The sequence below is a fragment of the Arvicola amphibius genome, unplaced genomic scaffold, assembly GCF_903992535.2.
Source record: "Arvicola amphibius unplaced genomic scaffold, mArvAmp1.2, whole genome shotgun sequence".
NCBI classification, from domain to species: Eukaryota; Metazoa; Chordata; class Mammalia; order Rodentia; family Cricetidae; genus Arvicola; species Arvicola amphibius.
In genome coordinates, this window is record NW_024582325.1 from 43,876 (window position 1) to 51,836 (window position 7,961).

Below are 7,961 nucleotides of genomic sequence, written 5' to 3' on the forward strand. Positions count from 1 at the left end.
GTAGATAACTGGATCCACAGAAAGCTTGAGAAAGCTTGGGAAAGAATAGAGTAAAGCATGTTTTCTTGATAGCAGCAATTTCTCAGGTCTGCTCTGATTGCTAGAAGCTAGCAAGCCCTCTCATCTAAGAGAGGCTTCCTGACTCAGCTTTAGCTGCAAAACCGTGCAGCTCTTTTAAGAGGTTCGGCTAGGAAACACTTAAATGGCGTTGATAAAAGCTGACTGCATGCTTGTTTGTTTTTAGCCGTAGCAGGAAAAAAGTTGTGCTGTTTTAAAATGCTGGTGTTCTGGTCTGTACTGCCAGGACAAACTCTGACTCTTTCAAGCAGGCGGTCCTGACTATGGAGCTTTTGATTGTTGTTTGACACTGTTGCAGCTTGCTTGCTGGCAGGGACCTTGAACGGCCACAGAATTGTGGTGATAAACACGGCTACAACCCATACCTCAGCCACAAGGCTGGAATCATAGAAAGCTAAGGAATGGACTGGATCTAGCTGTCAAAGCCACAGCTTTAATCCTGCTTATATTGCTTGGTAAATTAAAGACTAGTGTGGTCAGAAAAAGAGAAATATACAGTAAAGAAAGATTCAAAGACAAAGAAAACCTCTAAATGGTTTACAGTGTGTTAAAATTATATGCAGGCTAAAGGTTAAAGTTCTTAAAAACAAACAAAGAAAAAAGAAAGAAGTTTGTTGTGGTGGTACACACCTTTAATCCCAACACTTGGGAGGCAGAGGTAGATTGACCTCTGTGACTTCAAGGTGTGGCAGAAGACACCTTTAATCCCAATGCCTGGGAGGCAGAGACAGACAGATCTCTGTGAGTTCAAGGTGTGGTAGCATACACCTTTAATCCCAGCACTGGGGAGGCAGAAGCAGAAGGATCTCAGAGTTCAAGGACAGCCTAGTCTACAGAGTTATTCCAGGACAAAGATATACAGAGAACCTGTCTCAAAAAGTAAAAGTAAAAATAAACGAAATAGAGGTTAAAGTAAAGCCACATAAAGATGGAAAATACACAGAGAATCTTGATACTGTATACTATTATGCTCTCTTTGAATTGTTTGAATGCTGAGGAAGAAGCAACAGCTGCTAAAAGATATTTGTTTATAAATGCTGCTGAACTAATCCAAGATAGACATTTTAAAAATACCTTGACTTCAGAATTTGGATCTAAGGATATGATACTTTGGAAAAGAGTTTCTTCTTTTATTTTTACAGAAAATGAGACCATGTGGATTGCTTCTATCCCAATATGGTATGATAGACCACGACCTCCTGAAAGGTTGCCGTGAACACTTTCAGAAAATTACTTCACCCAACTGATGACCAAGATGAACCTGGAACACAGGTTACACCATGAAAGATCTGATTAACAGCGTCCCCATTCAGCAGGAAGCAGTTTGGAGAGAGATAACTGCGCCCATATTCCCAAATATTGTTTATAAATGTTCTTTTACATTTAAAGGGGGATATGATATGGAGATGAATAATTTGCATTGATATGGATTTTGCTTTAGTGATTTAAATTTAAGGTAAATTTTGTTATATGTATGTGTATTTCTGATACTGATTAATGTATTGTGATTGTGTAGTTCATTTAAAAATGTAATGTATATAGGTTGTTAATGGATAGTTATCAATAATAGTAAAACTTGTAGTTATGTTAGTTAGATTTTCTAACTATATAGAGATATATTTAAGTTACATAGGCATTCTTCATATCTTTCAAAGACTACAGAATATCGCATTTTAGATGTTTTAAAACTTAAGGCTTTTCATGACAATGAGACACGTCAGCTCCTGGCAGCACCAATCTACTTCAAGAGGAAGATGGGCATCGAAAAGGATCCTTATGGAGTTTAATAGCCACTTGGGCAAGAAACTGCTCTTGCCTGGACTGTTGGCATAAACTGGACACGAAGAACCCACAGAGAGAGGACTAAATGTGAGATGATCTTTTGGGGTTCCTGATTCAAGAAAGAGTCTGCGAGACATTCTGAAGGACACAGCAGATAGTGACTGAACTGCCTTCGAAATTTCCTGCTGCATAGAAATGTCTGCTGGATATTTATGGGCCTGTAGGCCGAAGATGGATGCCCCGACAGTACAAAAGAACTTTAGGTGACTGTCCAGGTAGCACAATGTCTCTGTGATTTCTAGAGTTTGGAAATTGCATATTTCTTATTTACTTAGGTAATAAATATTGTGTCCTTCTGGAGTCTTTGATGGAGCTGAAGAAGAATAGATAGATAGTTATAGTTGTTTTCCTTTGTTATGATAAAAGATAAAGTAGATATAAATATTGTAACTGTAATTCTTACTTGATAACTGTTTTGTTATATGTAATTTTACTATGTTAAAGTTAAAGCCTTTCTTTTTTGTTTAAACAGAAAAAGGGGAAATGATGTGGGAGAGTCTTCTGTTTGAGTTGATTTCATTGGCTAATAAAGAAACTGCCTGGCCCATTTGATAGACCGCCCCTTAGGTGGGTGGAGTAGACAGAACAGGAAGAGGAAGTGAGGTAGAAGGATCAGTAAGATGCCATACCTCTCCTAAGTGAGACAGACTGCCATGCCTCTCCTCAGACAGAGAAGCCAGATGCGATGAAGCTCCAGCCCAAGATGGATGTATGCTAGAAACTAATTGGTAAGGCACCACTTCGTGGTGCTACACAGACTATTAGATATGGGTTAATCAAGATGTGAGTAAGAGGCTGAAAATAATGGGCCAGGCAGTATTTAAAAGAATACAATTTGTGTGTTGTTATTTCGGGTGTAAAGCTAACCTTGTGGGAGCCGGGTGGGACGAAAAGCAGGTCTGCCCGCAGCTCCCAATCACTACATTGTTATCTATGTGCCTGTGTGTCTATCAATCTATCTATCTATTACTATCATCATCATTTATTTATTTGTGGCACTGGAAGCTCATGCATGCAGGATAAGAACATTCTGTATATAAAGCCCTTTCCTTTTAATTTTTATTTTGAGACAAAGTCTCACTGAATTTGTTCAGGCTGTCCTTGAACTTGTAACTCTATTGCTTCACCCTTACAAGTTTCTGGGAAACAGAAGTAATCCCCATTGACTTTGGTGACTAGATAATTTAAGATGGCCACTGAGCCTTCCTCACTCTAGTACACATATGAGTAATCAACCTTTTGCATGGGCACAAGACAGCTGTGACTAAAGGTGGACCCCCCTATGACTGTTACACTATTCACCTTTAATGTACCCAAAAAGATGACATCATGGTGAGCTTGCCTTGTAACCTGTTCCTTAAAGAGAGTGAAGCCAACTGTTGGCTTCCATATCTTGAGATAAGGGGCCTTTGCGTCAAGGAGTAGAGGGTAGAAGCTAATAGCTAGAAGTAGTCCTTTGCTGATGGCAAGAAATGTGAGAACTCAAGCATACACTTAAAAGAGAATTTACCTAGCAACCCATGAACTTGAACAGCTCAGCTTGATGCTTAGCTTCCCACCTGAAGAGGATCTCAGTAGGAGTTTTAGTTGACTGGACTCTTGACTGTTGGGAACCACAGGTATGTTAGCTTTAGTTATTTAAACCTTATACCACCTTATACCTCCTGGGAGAGGGAAAATCAATTTCCTCCAACAGAGTGACACTGGGTATATCAATCTCCGCAGGGCATGCATTAGATACAGGAGTAGTTGGCCAATATACAGTTTGAACTTACAGTTTTGTGTGTGTTTGTGTGTGTGTGTGTGTGTGTGTGTGTGTCTGTGTACACATGCTCACTTTAATTGATTAAACTTTGGTTTTTGTTTTGCCTTGCTTTTTTGGATGTGATTAAATTTCCTTTTTTCTTGTTTTGGGGGCTGTATTGTATGATTTTTTTTCTTTTTTGAGAACTAATTTATTTTATGAATGCATTATTACTTTGTCAATAACGAATGCTTTATCAGTAAACGTTTAAAGTAATGAAATAAGGTGCCTTTAATGAAATTACATTTTAATAATTTTTGCTAATAAATTTAAATTTTATAACTTCTCCATGATCTAAAAAGGAATACCGAGTCTAAGAAGATGAGTCATTAAACAGAGAAAAGCATGCTAGTTTTATACTCATGTTGTGCCACCTGAATTAATTATGCTAAAATTCTTCTGTTCATTGTGTGGTCTTCATGTCTCAAGTCTTTAAAACAGAATAAGTATGATATTGATGAAGAAAACAGCTAACAATATGTCAAACTTTACAAATAAGAGTTTAAGACATCATATTTAATTTGTTTCATTTGATTTTTGTTTGTTAAAAGACTGACAAAATGAGGGGAGGGAGTGGGAACTGAGATTGCTATGTAAAATTTCAATTAAATAATAATAGAAAAAGAAACCAGCCTTCATCTGAGACAAATAATGTTTATGTGATTCTCATTCTTTAAAAAAAAGTGACTGCAATCAGAAGGCACGCATACGCAGATCATGGCCTTGAGGATGAACAAACCATTTCCAAGGAGATGTGAAAGGTTGAATACTTGGGCTGAAGCTTACATTGCATTTGCGTTTGGCCTTTGTCCTTAGACCTACAGAGATAAACTGTGCATTAACTAAGCAGGTCTTGATTAGGAATACATGCATTTTCTTAAAAGAAAGAGATGTGGAAATGTTGAATAGTTTTAGCTACTATTGGTTCAACCAGTGAAGTTTTCTTTCATTAAAAAAAAAAGACTGTCAAAATGAGGATCGTGTCACATAACAATGTCATTAATTATAACTACAAAGTGATATACAATTGTTTCGAATGCTTGAGATTTCAATTAGGGTATGCTTGTATGAAATAAAAGTAAGGTTAATTTACAGTTCAGACAACTACATTATATCAAGAACTTAACCATAAATAATCATCAAATACATCAAAGTATTCACTTTCACATAGAATACTATAGATCATAAGGATGGAATATTATAGAAAAATCCAGACATATCTTCAACCAGTTAAACTATTAATTTAAATGAGAAAACTAATCATACTTCTTATAATAATAATAATAAATATTTGTTTCAACAAAATTTGCAGTAGGAAGTGAACCTTAAATTGGTAAGTACACACATGTATAATACATGTCTATAATTTTAAATTTACATTTTCATGAACATTGAAAAAGTAAGAATTTTTTTGTCACTGAAAAAATACTGTAAATATATCAGGTATTTTATGTTGACTCATAATTGGGGGTTATAATGACTTTTTTTCCTAAGAGAATATGTTTTTCATTGTGTAAGCATACAGTAATATGTTTCCTTTTCTCACCTTTATTCTTCTATGAAATATTTCTTTGAAATTATTATAGAATAAGAAAGTGCTTACACGTATTTAAATGTCATTTCTTCTATCACTAGTAAATGATAAAACAGTGATTATTCCATGCATAAGCATGCCCACATAATGGTAAATAACTCATTACACAGGTAACTTACTGTGCAGCAGCTAGATACTGCATGTTCCTTCCGCATCTCATGCCTTCAGAACCTTTTTCATATTTTACTATCATCAAAACTCACTTTTGATTAGCCCCGTTGAAATGCCTTCTACTTCACACAAACTTACTGCATATCAGAAAGCATATTAAAGAAGTGAACGGTCAAGTTCAAGTTGCTTGTATAATGACTTACCAGCTGCAAACCCTGCAAACTTTCCAAGTCCATATTTTGCTGCCTTGATGTTAACTCTACCCAAACCAGTATCACTATGCCATTTAGAAGAAAACACTGCATTCTGTGTCAACAAGAGTTTACCACTTTGTGACTGGATGGTCTGCATTCATTTTTGATACAGTATCTGTTTCATAGCCTCTTCTAATCTAAACAGTTGCCTGTAGTATAAGAATGTTTAGCTGGGGCCCAGCAATGGTGGCACAGTACTTTGGAGGCAGAGGCAGGGGGAAATCTCTGTTAGTTTGAGGCCAGCCTGGTCTACAACAGCTAGTACCAGGACAGCTAGGGCTGTTACACAGAGAAACCTTGTCTTGAAAGAAATAAAAACAAAACAAGAATGTTTAGCTGGACTTGACAGCTCATGTCTGCAGTCCTGCACTCAGAAGACAGAGGTGCAAAGATTGCAGGAAGCCTGAGCTAACTCCACCTACACTGTGAGATGCTATCTCAAAAACAATCGAACAAACAAATGAAAGAAACGAGTCATGTGTTGGGGGGTATATGCCTTTAATCCCAGCACTAGGGAGAGAAAGGCTGGCAGATCTGTATTAGTTCACGGCCAGCTGATGCATAGAGTTCCAGGACACCAAGGGTTCCCAGAGTTCCCTTTGAATAATCTTACTTATCATTTATTTGCCTAAAATACAGTAGTAAAGGGCCTGTGCCAGTAAGAAAACTTACCATCTCCTGAAAATTCCAAGAAATAGCAAATCCCAAATGACGGGCAAGGGGAAGGTGTAGGGTTTATGTTAAGAACATACTTGTTTGAATGCAGTTAGAATTAATTATCCAAACCTTTACATTTTTTTTCCTTCTAGCAATCCAGCTCAGTGCCTTCCCCTTACTTCCATTCTCAAGCCTCCTCAACTCTCCACATCACATGAGTGGTTCTCAACCTTCTTGAAGCTGGGACCCATGAACACAGCTCCTCAAACTGAGCTGATCCCCAACCGTAATATTAGTTTGTTCCTACTTCAAAACTGTAACCTCGCTGCTGTTATGAATAGTAATGTAACCATCTGACATAGGACCCCCAAGGGGCTCATGCCCTGAATGTTGAGAACCACTGGACTACACTGATAACTCAGCCTAACTATCTTCTCAGCAAATGTTTCTTTTACCCCGGTCACCTCCCACTTCCTCTTAGGCTAAAACTCATTCAGCAATTACAAGTGTGAGATATATTGCTATCTCCCTTATTTTAAAAACAGTGTTTGCGTTTTTAGAAATAATCTTTCCCAAGTCACTAATTAATGGCAGTCTGAGGATTGGGAGACATATTTTGAGTATAAGACCCAAGATCTTTTTTTCCCTTATACTGGGTGCTGTATCACTTATGGAATTAATTTTGAAATTTTTGTTGTTACTGCTGTTAACTCGGTACCCCCTCTCCTTAATTCTTGATTAAATAATTTTTTATTGAGTGTATATTTTTCTTTCTCTTTTTTATTATGGTCACTTTTTAATAACTTCTGTATACTGTCATAAAACACTACCTCAAGAACCAATTCATACCTGTGAGTTCTGTTTTTAAGTTATCTGGAAAATGAACATTTTTTTTAACTGATAAGCTTTGGATTTTCAATATGCAAATATAAGATTAATAATAATATCTGTGGAGTTATTTAATAAAATAGACATTTCAGTATGCAAAGCTCTAGATTCTAAGTGACCACAAACATAACCACTGAAGCTGAAACTGTACAACTTTTGAACAACAAATAGAAAGATTTGGGATCCTATTCAGTGGTATTTCAATAATGTGGGCCAAAACATTAAAATAAAATTCTTATTTTTGGTGTTAGAAGCATGACTGAATGGGGGAAAATAAGCAAAATTGGTATTTTAGTTCAGTGGAATCTTAAACATTAGGAGATGGGTCTTGCCTAACGCATCCAGGATAACTGACTTTGCTTCCTTCTCACGTATGGATGACATTACAGCGCAAGCATCTTTCCTTGGCCAAGCATCATACTTTTTAATGTTGATTGCTTATTATAGTACTAGTCTCTTAGTGTGTTACTTAAGACAGCCATCACTTCTGATCTGACAGTTCCCTGTTTAGATGACTGACTGGGTCAAGTCACCCAATTATTACACATACTTTGAAGCCGGCAGATTTTGATACTTCAATTAATTTGTAAGTTCCTTCACAACAGTATTTAGACTCATGTTGGGCTTGAAGAACAAGGGCTCAGGCATACTATGCTTACCATTTAACTTTTTATGCTTTGTGTAAACAACATCTCAAAATAACTATGATGCATCTTAAACATGAAGCTGACTG